At 41.6% G+C, this 14,513-nt stretch overlaps 1 protein-coding gene across 3 annotated transcripts in view; it reads right to left on the reverse strand.

Moving 5' to 3' along the window:
- tfeb (transcription factor EB) overlaps nucleotides 1-13,784 on the reverse strand; it is a 110,639-nt gene extending 96,855 nt beyond the window's left edge. For all 3 annotated transcript variants that reach the window (XM_036983571.1, XM_036983572.1, XM_036983569.1), the window contains exon 1: nucleotides 13,502-13,784. The gene's annotated coding sequence lies outside the window, so the exon portion shown is untranslated. The remainder of the gene's footprint in view (nucleotides 1-13,501) is intronic.
- Nucleotides 13,785-14,513: the final 729 nt, after the last annotated feature.

The following is a 14,513-nucleotide window of genomic DNA, read 5'->3' on the forward strand; positions in this document are numbered from 1 at the left end:
AGCTAACTAAAAAGCAGCATTCCACAAGAGAGGATGGCTTTCACTTCAGCAGTGATAAATTAATTAACTTCTTTGACGAAAAGATCATGATCATTAGAAAGAAAATGACGGACTCCTCTTTAAATCTGGGTATTTCTCCAAACCTAAGTAGTCCTGAGTCTGCACAACACTGCCAGGACCTAGGATCAAGGGAGACACACGGTTTTTTTTATACGATATACACACACACACACACGTATTTAGTCAGCCACCAATTGTGCAAGTTCTCCCACTTAAAAAGATGAGAGGGGCCTGTAATTTTCCTCATAGGTACACTTCAACTATGACAGACAAAATGAGAAAAAGAAATCCAGAAAAATCACATTGTAGGATTTTTAATGAATTTATTTGCAAATTATGGTGGAAAATAAGTATTTGGTCACCTACAAACAAGCAAGATTTCTGGCTCTCACAGACCTGTAACTTCTTATTTAAGAGGCTCCTCTGTCCTCCACTCGTTACATGTATTAATGGCACCTGTTTGAAGTTGTTATCAGTATAAAAAAGACAACTGTCCACAACCTCAAACAGTCACACTCCAAACTCCACTATGGCCAAGACCAAAGAGCTGTCAAAGGACACCAGAAACAAAATTGTAGACCTGCACCAGGCTGGGAAGACTGCATCTGCAATAGGTAAGCAGTTTGAAGAAATCAACTGTGGGAGTAATTATTAGGAAATGGAAGACATACAAGACCACTGATAATCTCCCTCGATCTGGGGCTCCACGCAAGATCTCACCCTGTGGGGTCAAAATGATCACAAGAACGGTGAGCAAAAATCCCAGAACCGCACGGGGGGACCTAGTGAATGACCTGCAGAGAGCTGAGACCAAAGTAACAAAGCCTACCATCAGTAACACACTACGCCTTCTCCACTGCTGTCCCTACCATCAGTAACACACTACGCCGCAAGGGACTCAAATCCTGCAGTGCCAGACGTGTCCCCCTGCTTAAGCCAGTACATGTCCAGGCCCGTCTGAAGTTTGCTAGAGAGCATTTGGATGATCCAGAAGAAGATTGGGAGAATGTCATATGGTCAGATGAAACCAAAATATAACTTTTTGGTAAACTCAACTCGTCGTGTTTGGAGGACAAAGAATGCTGAGTTGCATCTAAAGAACACCATGCCTACTGTGAAGCATGGGGGTGGAAAAATCATGCTTTGGGGCTGTTTTTCTGCAAAGGGACCAGGACGACTGATCCGTGTAAAGGAAAGAATGAATGGGGCCATGTATCGTGAGATTTTGAGTGAAAACCTCCTTCCATTAGTAAGGGCATTGAAGATGAAACGTGGCTGGGTCTTTCAGCATGACAATGATCCCAAACAAACCGCCCGGGCAACGAAGGAGTGGCTTCTTAAGAAGCATTTCAAGGTCCTGGAGTGGCCTAGCCAGTCTCCAGATCTCAACCCCATAGAAAATTTGAGGGAGTTGAAAGTCAGTGTTGCCCAGCAACAGCCCCAAAACATCACTGCTGTAGAGGAGATCTGCATGGAGGAATGGGCCAACATACCAGCAAGTGTGTGAAAACCTTGTGAAGACTTACAGAAAACATTTGACCTCTGTTGCAAGCAGCATCTCTGTGTTAGTGTTGGTTGTTTAGCAAGTGTTGGTTTAGCAGTCTGATGGACTAGAGATAAGCTGTTTCAGTCATTCTGTCCCAGCTTTGATGCACCTGTACTGACCTCGCCTTCTGGATGGTAGCGGGGTGAACAGGCTGTGGCTCGGGTGGTTGTTGTCCTTGATGATCTTTTTGACCTTCCTGTGACATCAGGTGCTGTAGGTGTCCTGGAGGGCAGGTAGTTTGCCCCTGATGATGCGTTGTGCAGACTGCGCTACCCTCTGGAGAGCCTTGCAGTTGTGGGCGGAGCAGTTACCGTACCAGGCGGTGATACAGCCCGACAGGATGCTCTCAATTGTGCATCTGAAGGATTTAGGTGACAAGTCAAATTTCTTCAGCCTCCTGAGGTTGAAGAGGCACTGTTGCGCCTTCTTCACAACGCTGTCTGTTTGGGTGGACCAATTCAGTTTGTCCGTGATGTGTACGCCGAGGAACTTGAAGCTTTCCACCTTCTCCACTGCTGTCCCGTCAATGTGGATAGGGGGAGCTCCCTCCAGCTCGATGTTGATGGTAATCAAGCCCACTACTATTGTGTATTCCGCAAACTTGACTGCGTGCATGGCCATACAGGAGGGGACTGAGCACGCACCCGTGTGGGGCCCCAGTGTTGAGGACCAGAGAAGTGGATGTTGTTTCCTACCTTCACCACCTGGGGGCGGCCCGTCAGAAAGGCCAGGACCCAATTGCACAGGGCGGGTTGAGACCCAGAGCCTTAAGCTTAATGATGAGCTTGGAGGATACTATGGTGTTGAATGCTGAGCTCTAGTCAATGAGCAGCATTCTTCCATAGGCATTCCTATTGTCCAGATGGGATAGGGCCGTGTGCAGTGTGATGGCGATTGCATTGTCTGTGGACCTGTTGGGGCAGTATGCAAACTCAAGTTGGTGGCAGTGATATGAGCCTTGACTAGTCTCTCAAAGCACTTCATGATGACAGAAGTGAGTGCTACGGGGCGATAGTCATTTAGTTCAGGTATCTATGCCTTCTTTAGTACAGGAACAATGGTGGCCATCTTGAAGCATGTGGGGACAGCAGACTGGGATAGGGAGCGAATGAATATGTCCGTAAACACACCAGCCAGCTGGTCTGCGCATGCGCTGAGGACGCAGCTAGGGATGCTGTCTGGGCCAGCAGCCTTGCGAGGGTTAACACATTTAAATGTCTTGGTAGCAGGTTGCGTCAGTGGTTGTTATCCTCAAAGCAGGCAAAGGGGTTTAGCTTGTCTGGAAGCAAGACGTCAGTGTCCATGACGTGTCTGGTTCTTTTTGTAGTCTGTAATTGCCTGTAGACCCTGCCACATACGTCTCGAGTCCGGGCCATTAAATTGAGTCTCCATTTTGTCCCTATACTGACATTGCTTGTTTGATTGCCTAGCAGAGGGAATAACTACACTGTTCATATTCAGCCATATTCCCCGACCTCTTTCCATTGTTGAATGCGGTGGTTCGCGCTTTCAGTTTTGCACAAATGCCGCCTTCTATCCATAGTTTCTGGTTGGGGTAGTTTTTTTTATAGTTTCTGGTTGGGTACAACATCTCCAATGCACTTCCTAATAAACTCACTCACCGAGTCAGCGTATAAATGGTTGTCATTGTCTGAGGCTTCCCAAGAACATCTTCCAGTCCACGTGATCAAAACAATCTTGAAGCGTGGATTCCGATTGGTCAGACCAGCGTTGAATGGTTCTAGTCATGGGTACATCCTGATCGAGTTTCTGCCTATAGGACAGTACGAGCAAGATGGAGTCGTGGTTGGATTTGCCAAAGGGAGGGCAGGGGAGGGCCTTGTATGCGTCGCAGAAGTTAGAGTAGCAGTGGTTCAGTGTTTTTCTGGACTGTACTTAACTTACCTCACCTCAGGTACCTTATGCAAGCATTAAAATTAGATTTTAAAAATATAAAAAAACACCTTATGGAACAGTGGGGACTGTGAAGCAACAAACATAGGCACAGACACATGCTTACACACATGGATTTTGTACTGATATATATATATATATATACACACACAGTGCCTTGCGAAAGTATTCGGCCCCCTTGAACTTTGCGACCTTTTGCCACATTTCATGCTTCAAACATAAAGATATAAAACTGTATTTTTTTGTGAAGAATCAACAACAAGTGGGACACAATCATGAAGTGGAACGACATTTATTGGATATTTCAAACTTTTTTAACAAATCAAAAACTGAAAAATTGGGCGTGCAAAATTATTCAGCCCCTTTACTTTCAGTGCAGCAAACTCTCTCCAGCAGTTCAGTGAGGATCTCTGAATGATCCAATGTTGACCTAAATGACTAATGAGGATAAATACAATCCACCTGTGTGTAATCAAGTCTCCGTATAAATGCACCTGCACTGTGATAGTCTCAGAGGTCCGTTAAAAGCGCAGAGAGCATCATGAAGAACAAGGAACACACCAGGCAGGTCCGAGATACTGTTGTGAAGAAGTTTAAAGCTGGATTTGGATACAAAAAGATTTCCCAAGCTTTAAACATCCCAAGGAGCACTGTGTAAGCGATAATATTGAAATGGAAGGAGTATCAGACCACTGCAAATCTACCAAGACCTGGCCGTCCCTCTAAACTTTCAGCTCATCAAGGAGAAGACTGATCAGAGATGCAGCCAAGAGGCCCATGATCACTCTGGATGAACTGCAGAGTTCTACAGCTGAGGTGGGAGACTCTGTCCATAGGACAACAATCAGTCGTATATTGCACAAATCTGGCCTTTATGGAAGAGTGGCAAGAAGAAAGCAATTTCTTAAAGATATCCATAAAAAGTGTTGTTTAAAGTTTGCCACAAGCCACCTGGGAGACACACCAAACATGTGGAAGAAGGTGCTCTGGTCAGATGAAACCAAAATTGAACTTTTTGGCAACAATGCAAAACGTTATGTTTGGCGTAAAAGCAACACAGCCCATCACCCTGAACACACCATCCCCACTGTCAAACATGGTGGTGGCAGCATCATGGTTTGGGCCTGCTTTTCTTCAGCAGGGACAGGGAAGATGGTTAAAATTGATGGGAAGATGGATGGAGCCAAATACAGGACCATTCTGGAAGAAAACCTGATGGAGTCTGCAAAAGACCTGAGACTGGGAAGGAGATTTGTCATCCAACAAGACAATGATCCAAAACATAAAGCAAAATCTACAATGGAATGGTTCAAAAATAAACATATCCAGGTGTTAGAATGGCCAAGTCAAAGTCCAGACCTGAATCCAATCGAGAATCTGTGGAAAGAACTGAAAACTGCTGTTCACAAATGCTCTCCATCCAACCTCACTGAGCTCAAGCTGTTTTGCAAGGAGGAATGGGAAAATATGTCAGTCTCTCGATGTGCAAAACTGATAGAGACATACCCCAAGCGACTTACAGCTGTAATCGCAGCAAAAGGTGGCGCTACAAAGTATTAACTTAAGGGGGCTGAATAATTTTGCACGCCCAATTTTTCAGTTTTTGATTTGTTAAAAAAGTTTAAAATATCCAATATCCAAATGTCGTTCCACTTCATGATTGTGTCCCACTTGTTGTTGATTCTTCACAAAAAAATACAGTTTTATATCTTTATGTTTGAAGCCTGAAATGTGGCAAAAGGTCGCAAAGTTCAAGGGGGCCGAATACTTTCGCAAGGCACTGTATATAGTAGTGGTGGAGTAGTAGTGGTGGGCCAGAGGGCACAAAGTCTGTACAATTTAAAAAACATTACAATATTTTCAAACTGCATTAATTTTGCTGGACCACAGGAAGAGCAGCTGCTTCCTTGGATTCTCTGGTCTGATGAAAGCAAGATTGAACTCTTTGGCCTGAATTCCAAGCATCATGTCTGGAGGAAACCTTGCACCAACCCTAAGATGAAGTATGGTGGAGGCATGCTGTGGGGGTGTTTTTCAGCGGTAGGGACGGGAAGTATTCAGGATCGAGGGAAAGATGAACGGAGCAAAGTAGAGAGGTCCTTGATGAAAACCTGACATAGCCTACGGTTTATATTTTAATGAAGTCATCTCACTTTTTATACGTCGCTTGCTTGTATCAATTGTATCAATTGATCACAAAGATGAATAAACCATGTGATTCCGTGTTTAGCAGATATCTGAGTAGACTAGAAAACGACGTGGGAGGGCAAAAATGTATCTAACCAAGCACTTAGATGTTCTACGAGTGACCTTAGGCAAGCGTTAAATGCTCATAATTTAAGTGCAATGTTAATAACAATGCTTTTGGGAACCAGCTCCGAGATTTAACGATGCTCCTACAAAGGTTCTAACAGTGAATTTAACCTTTAAGCTGCAATATATGTAACTAGCTTTCTGCCATGTTTGTTCAGTCAAAGTCCTTTGGTTGAGTTCTATACAGCTGCCACTGACATCTTTTGATTTCCTTGTGTTTTTTTCTCCTCTCCATTCTGGGCAGTCTGATCCTCCCCAAACTTTTCCCAGAGCCGTAGCGACTAGAATCCACACAGCATGTAAACATGCTGCTCCAGAGCCAGTACTGTTCTTCCTTCAGACACGAATACATTTACACCATGATCACATTAACTTGTAAATGTCCAAATTCACCAGAAATGACATTCAGTAGCTCCTACCTATGTATAACTTTATGAGCTAGATTACCGTTCTTTGCAATTCATTTATTTTAATGTGCAATCGTTAGCATATTTAGCTAGCAGCCTCCATGGAAATTCACTGTTACTTGTGCCAATTTTGTTAGCTTTGTGGCAAGCGACAACCAATGGTATTTTTTGCATTTCTCTGGCGCCCCCTTGTGTAATAAGCCGGTAATATTGTAAAGCTGAGGATGAGAGAACGATGGTACGACGATACCACAACCTGTATAGAAGTGCAGGGAGTGGGGGGGTTGCAGACAGACATCCCACCATGTTTTTTTGTTGTTTTTTTATAAACGGCCCATCCATCCACATTCCTCAAATAGTGCTTACCTGTTGTGCTACAGACAATATGGGTCTATTCTACTGTATGTTCTCCATTTCACAATTCACTGAACAGGCCAGAAGACTAATATTTCTGCTGTTGACCTGTAGAAATTCATATTTGATATACAAATACATAATTTACTGTAGTTAAAGTCTGTATGTAGATGTTAAATTGTTCTGACTGTTTACAAACAAAGTCTGTATGCTTGGAACTTTAGTTGTGGAACGCCTGCTGACATTGAGCATTGCCCATATGAAGGTCATGAATACATGTGAAAAGGTTGCTTTGAGGTCATACACTGACAGGCTATTTCTCAGAAATGTCTAATAGGGCGATTCTGTGTAGAGGTCAACCTGAGCACAAATCAAGTTAGTCATTTACAAATGAAACCATGTTCATAATTATGAGTGAGAGTGAGTGAGTGAGTGAGTGAATGAGTGAGTGAGTGAGTGAGTGAGTGAGTGAGTGAGTGAGTGAGTGAGTGAGTGAGTGAGTGAGTGAGTGAGTGAGTGAGTGAGTGAGTGAGTGAGTGAGTGAGTGAGTGAGTGAGTGAGAGAGAGAACAACAATATAAAAAATTGGCAACAATTTCAAAGATTTGTATTTTCTTCTGTGTACCACTCCCTGGTACACCACGTTGTACCAGATCTTCAGTTTCTTGGTAATTTCTCACATGGGAGTAATTTCTCACATTCTCCATTTCTCAGAACAAGAATAGACTGACGAGTTTCAGGTCTTTGTTTCTGGACATTTTGAGCCTGTAATCGAACCCATAAATGATGAGGATCCAGATACTCAACTAGTCTAAAGAAGGCCAGTTTTATGGCTTCTTTAAAATCATCACAACAGTTTTCAGCTGTGCTAACATAATTGCAAAATGGTTTCCTAACGATCAATTAGCCTTTTAAAATTATAAACTTGGATTAGCGAACACAACGTGCCACTGGAACACAGGAGTGATGGTTGCTGATAATGGGCCTCTGTACTCCTATGTAGATCTTCCATTAAAAAGCTGCCATTTCCAGCTACAATAGTCATTTACAACATTAACCATGTTTCCACTCTATTACTGATCAATTCGATGTATTTTAAGGGACAAAAAAAGTGACCCCAAACTGTTGAACGGTAGTAATATATATAACATTACTCCGTACATACATATATATACACACACACACAGTTGAAGACTGAAGTTTACATAGACTTGAGTCATTAAAACTCATTTTTCAATTACTCCACAAATTTCTTGTTAACAAACTATAGTTTTGGCAAGTCGGTTAGGACAACTACTTTGCGCATGACACAAGTAATTTTTCCAACAATTGTTTACAGAGAAATTATTTCACAATCCCAGGGGGTCAGAAGTTTACATACACTAAGTTGACTGTGCCTTTAAACAGCTTGGAAAACTCCAGAAAATGATGTCATGGCTTTAGAAGCTTTGGATAGGCTAATTGACATTTGAGACAATTGGAGGTTTATCTGTGGATGCATTTCAAGGCCTACTTTCAAACCCAGTGCCTCTTTGCTTGACATCATGGGAAAATCAATAGAAATCAGCTAAGACTTCAGAAAAAAAATAAATTGGTAGACCTCCACAAGTCTGGTTCATCCTTGGGAGCAATTTCTAAACGCCTGAAGGTACCACGTTCATCTGTGCAAAAAATAGTACGCAAGTATAAACACCATGGGACCACGCAGCCATCATACCGCTCAGGAGGGAGACGCGTTCTGGCTCCTAGAGATGAACGTACTTTGGTGTAAAAAGTGCAAATCAATCCCAGAACAGCAGCAAAGGACCTTGTGAAGATGCTGGAGGAAACAGGCACAAAAGTATCTATATCCACAGTAAAACAAGTCCTATATCGACAACCTGACAGGCCGCTCAGCAAGGAAGAAGCCACTGCTCCAAAACCGCCATAAAAAAGCCAAACTACGGTTTGCAACTGCACAAAGATCGTACTTTCTGGTGAAATTTCCTCTGGTCTGATGAAACAAAAATATAACTGTTTGGCCATAATGACCATCGTTATGTTAGGAGGAAAAAGCGGGAGGCTTGCAAGCCGAAGAACACCATCCCAACCGTGAGGAACATGGGTGGCAGCATCATGCTGTGGGTGTGCTTTGCTGCAGGAGGGACTGGTGCACTTCACAAAATGGATGGCATCACGAGGAAATGTGAATATCTTGAAGCAACATCAAGACAGTCAGGAAGTTAAAGCCTGGTCGCAAATGGGTCTTTGAAATGGACAATGACCACAAGCATACATCCAAAGTTGAGTCAAGGTATTGGAGAGGCCATCACAAAGCCATGACCTCAATCCTATAGACAATTTGTGGGCAGAACTGAAAAAAAGTGTGTGCGAGCAAGGAGGCCTACAAACCTGACTCAGTTGCACCAGCATTGTCAGGAGGAATGGGCAGAAATGTACCCAACTTATTGTGGGAAGCTTGTGGAAGGCTACCTGAAATGTTTGACCCAAGTTTAACAATTTAAAGGCAATGCTACCAAATACTGATTGAGTGTATGTAAACTTCTGACCCACTGGGAATGTGATGAAAGAAATAAAAGCTGAAATAAATATTATTCTATTATTCTGACATTTCACATTCTTAAAATAAAGTGGTGATCCTAACTGACAGGGAATTTTTACTAGGATTAAATGTCAGGAATTGTGAAAATGTATTTGGTGTATGTAAACTTCTGACTTCAACTGTACATGTTAGGGTGCCTGGTCTTGTACACTACTAAAGTACGCTTTCTTGTGATTGACCACAAGTTTAGATGTATTTATTTTTTTACCCCCTTTTTCGTAGTATCCAATTAGTAGTTACTATCTTGTCTCATTGTTACAACTCCCGTACGGGCTCGGGTGGCACAGCTAGCTGCAATGCAGTGACCACTGCAGTGATGCAGTGACCACTGCAGTGTGCAGTGACCACTGCAGTGTGCAGTGACCACTGCGCCACCTGGGAATTTGAAATGTCAGAATAATAGAATAATTATTTATTTCAGCTTTTATTTCTTTCATCACATTCCCAGTGGGTCAGAAGTTTACATCAGAAACACAACCAAGCCGCACTACCAAGCCGAAGAACACCATCCCAACCGTGAGGAACATGGGTGGCAGCATCATGCTGTGGGTGTGCTTTGCTGCAGGAGGGACTGGTGCACTTCACAAAATGGATGGCATCACGAGGAAATGTGAATATCTTGAAGCAACATCAAGACAGTCAGGAAGTTAAAGCCTGGTCGCAAATGGGTCTTTGAAATGGACAATGACCACAAGCATACATCCAAAGTTGAGTCAAGGTATTGGAGAGGCCATCACAAAGCCATGACCTCAATCCTATAGACAATTTGTGGGCAGAACTGAAAAAAAGTGTGTGCGAGCAAGGAGGCCTACAAACCTGAATCAGTTGCACCAGCATTGTCAGGAGGAATGGGCAGAAATGTACCCAACTTATTGTGGGAAGCTTGTGGAAGGCTACCTGAAATGTTTGACCCAAGTTTAACAATTTAAAGGCAATGCTACCAAATACTGATTGAGTGTATGTAAACTTCTGACCCACTGGGAATGTGATGAAAGAAATAAAAGCTGAAATAAATATTATTCTATTATTCTGACATTTCACATTCTTAAAATAAAGTGGTGATCCTAACTGACAGGGAATTTTTACTAGGATTAAATGTCAGGAATTGTGAAAATGTATTTGGTGTATGTAAACTTCTGACTTCAACTGTACATGTTAGGGTGCCTGGTCTTGTACACTACTAAAGTACGCTTTCTTGTGATTGACCACAAGTTTAGATGTATTTATTTTTTTACCCCCTTTTTCGTAGTATCCAATTAGTAGTTACTATCTTGTCTCATTGTTACAACTTCCGTACGGGCTCGGGTGGCACAGCTAGCTGCAATGCAGTGACCACTGCAGTGATGCAGTGACCACTGCAGTGTGCAGTGACCACTGCGCCACCTGGGAATTTGAAATGTCAGAATAATAGAATAATTATTTATTTCAGCTTTTATTTCTTTCATCACATTCCCAGTGGGTCAGAAGTTTACATCAGAAACACAACCAAGCCGCACTACTTCTTAACACAGCGCGCATCCAACCCGGAAGCCAGCCGCACCAATGTGTCGGAGGAAACACTGTGCACCTTGGTTAGCGTGCACTGCGCCCGGCCCGCCACAGGAGTCGCTGGTGCGCGATGAGACAAGGATATCCCTACCGGCCCTCCCTAACCCGGACGACGCTAGGCCACGGACCTCCCAGTCGCGGCCGGCTGCGACAGAGCCTGGGCGCGAACCCAGAGTTCGCGCCGCAGCTAGCGCTGCGATGCAGCGTGGCGCAGACCACTGCGCCACCTGGGAGGCCAAATCTTTAAGAATTTAATGGCAATTTCTGAATCTAACATCCATCACGTTGTTTTTCCTCACTAAAATCCTAATAATGGAAATGACAATCTTTTTAACATTTTCATTTCTGTGTTCAGAAATGTCTGTGTATTCTATTATTCTAACTCTCAACAGTAAGTTGAGACCCAGACTGAGTTCCTAATGTATGTATGTTTTTTTAATTATTGGTCAGCAGACCTACAAAAATGGGGGCCACTAGTTGCCCATCCCTACAAACATAAAACGTTTAATTTATTTTGTTTGTCTAGTCTATAAGACATTAAAGTTGTGATTTTGCATGCAAATGTAATGGAATCGCCCAATAGTGAAAGTAGTTGAGTCAGGGTGAGAATGGGAGATTTCCTCTAAAATAGAAGTGTCAATGGTATGTAGTCAGGACTTAGTGAGATGGATAAAAGACCAGGCCTAACCAAATTACATTTGAACCCTATTGTCTTAAATGGTGAGGGTCAGGCAACAGAACTCAGTTTCCCACTGTGTGTTATAACATGTACAAATATGCTTACGCAATAAGGCCCAAGAGGGTGTGTTATATGGCCAATATACCACGGCTAAGGGCCATTCTTATATGCAACGCGGAGTGCCTGGATACAGCCCTTAGCCGTGGTATATTGGCCATATACCACAAACCCACGAGGTGCCTTATTTATTTTATAAAACTGGTTACCAACGTAATTAGAGCAGTAAAAATAAATGCTTTATCATACCTGGTGTATACAGTCTGATATACCACGGCTGTCAGCCAATCAGCATTCAGGGCTCGAACCACCCAGTTCATCATTATTATTATTATTATTATTATTATTATTATTATTATTATTATTATTATTATTATTATTATTATTATTATTATTATTATTATTATTATACTGCATATAGGCCTAGTATGAACTACACCAGGGTTCCCCAACCTTCAGTCCGCAGGTGGTTTTATTTGGCCCCCCATGTTTTCTGAGCAAAAATAATGTTTTTCATAATTTTATTTTCATTGTTGGACATAAAAAAATAAAAAAAAATTGTAAGCAAGGTTTGAAATTGTGTTTTAGTGAAATAATGATATCCGTTTGGGCTTCTTGCAGTCAAACCCTGGACTACAGAGAGGTGAATGATGGAGTCTCTCTCTCGCTCTCTCACTTTGTGAATGTTGGAAAAAAATATTTGTTCCTTTCTAAACATAACAACACATTTGAGGTGTTATGCATTCCAATTTGCTGTGGCTAATTCTAACATTAGCTAGGTGGCTAACATTAGCTAGGCTAGGGGTTAAGGTGTTAGGGTTAGGTTAAGTTTAGGGTTAACAATAGGATGGTACTGTCGGATAATCTAAAAACTACGCTATTGTTTGAGGAGAATACACACACACACACACACACACACACACACATAAAAAATAAAAACTTACACGGCAACTGGTTTGATACATTCACCGCTGAAGGTAAATAATGTACTTACATTCAGTAATCTGTTTTGTCATCCTGAGGCTCCCAGAGATAAAATGTAGCATAGTTTTGTTTGATAAAATCAATTTTTATATTCAAATGTAGGAACTGGGTTCTAAAGTTAACCCCAGCTGTTTCTGGGGTTAAAATTATTTAACCTAACAAAGGTTAAATAAAATAAAGACTATTTTGAATTTCCTGTATTTACATTTACTATGTTATGTACAGTCTATGACACCAGGCTGTACTCTTGGCCATCCTACAAAAGGTAAGAACTGGAATAACATTTGAACAGATGACAGAGACATTAGGTTTGGACCATTGTTTTCTTAGAGGAGGAGCATTACTTTACCCATTAGTCTATATATGCGTATTTGATTGGACACCCTACTATGGGTACGTCTAGTGAGACCAGCCTGCTTGATAGGCTCTGTTTGGCCCCCAGCGCCCGGCTTTCCAGCAAAGTTATCCTTATATAAGAGGTGTATCGGGGTATCACAAACACGGTTTATACATAGCAGCGGCATAGCTCTGGATAGAGTGTCATCAACCATATGTCCACGGAAACCAGAGGTTGGTCATAAATGGCAAAGTCATCAGGGTAGGAAATTGCATTTGACAGTTCAGAGATTTAAAAAAGTGCACCAAATTGCACAAACATAGCATAAATATTTATAACATGTTTGTAGCTGTCAATGCTTTAGGAAAAGGATGGGCTGACTACCAACTCATATCCAACAAATACAATTATTTAACCTATACTGTTTATTAATGCAATTACCTAGCCTATATTGTTTATTCTTAGGCAAAACATGAATAAAAAAATTCAAGACACTTAAAATGGTAAAAACACAAGCCTTTTTATCCAGCAGTGTCCGTGAACGCTGGAGCTGAATGACAGTGAAATCGATTTTCAAAGTGGAAACTATGGCCCACAATGCATGATCAGCTACTTTAATATAAAATAACCTAGCTAGTTTTCCAGAGTTGGCCCATGGCGATTTACGATTCGCAGAAGTTAATCGGTGGAATATTACTTACACGCTCTGAAGGTCAGATGATACGAAGTTGGGAGTGCAGGTTCTGGAAATTACGTGGGTCTTCCACCAGTGCGCTCCAATGCGGTCAGTGGAATCGCTCGTATCCTCAAACACAAACTACGCTAAAAAAAAATATATATATAAAAAAAAAGGCATTATGTGTCATTAATAATTTCAGAAAAATTGATGATACTGGCACTCCAGCTGCTAATTGTTTTTATTTCCGCTGGCTGTGATGTTGTCAGCGGGGCTTGGCGAGTCCCAGGTCACCTGTGTTCACTTGTGACAACTCCGGCAACCAATAGACGGGGTTGGAAGAGCGCACATAGAAATATGGGGGGGTGTCGTAAAAAATGTTTTGCAAACAAACATATATACAAACTATTTATATTGCTAGGAATCCTAAACAAACTAATATTATTAGCAGTTTAATTAAATATACAACAATTTTATCAATATCAGATTTTCTGAAATAAATCATTATCAAAACCATTCAATTGTACAACTTGTCCTGTTTTCTTTGTAACAAAATTCTGTATGTCAATCCAAAACATTCTACGATAAATACAGGCAACAAAAAAAACTAATGCTAAATGGTCTCCTTCTCCATTCCACAGAATATTCAGTTTGAATCTTTCCATAGCGTGTTCGGCCAAAAAAATCTTTCTGAGGGAAATGTAGTATCACAAACAATATTCCTAATCTGTTTATTACTACGTTTATATTTGATGTTAATATTGCAATTAATATATTTTAATGTAAATCTATGTTACTTACATCAACCACAGAGGAATAAAAGCAATATTTAAAAAAAACCATTGGAATCACATAAAAAACAATGCATATTATTTTGGGGTTCGTGTAGTTCTATTGGACAAGGGTATGTTCGGGGGAAGTGACGTTTTATAGTTGAGTTGACTGTCAGTGCATGCATGGGGTGTTATCCTTAGGCTACTCTAAACAGTTACAAAACATTATTTTTCTATTGGACAGATTTAGGTAGGACCCTCCCT

Source organism: Oncorhynchus mykiss, chromosome 7 (assembly GCF_013265735.2).
Source record: "Oncorhynchus mykiss isolate Arlee chromosome 7, USDA_OmykA_1.1, whole genome shotgun sequence".
NCBI lineage: Eukaryota > Metazoa > Chordata > Actinopteri > Salmoniformes > Salmonidae > Oncorhynchus > Oncorhynchus mykiss.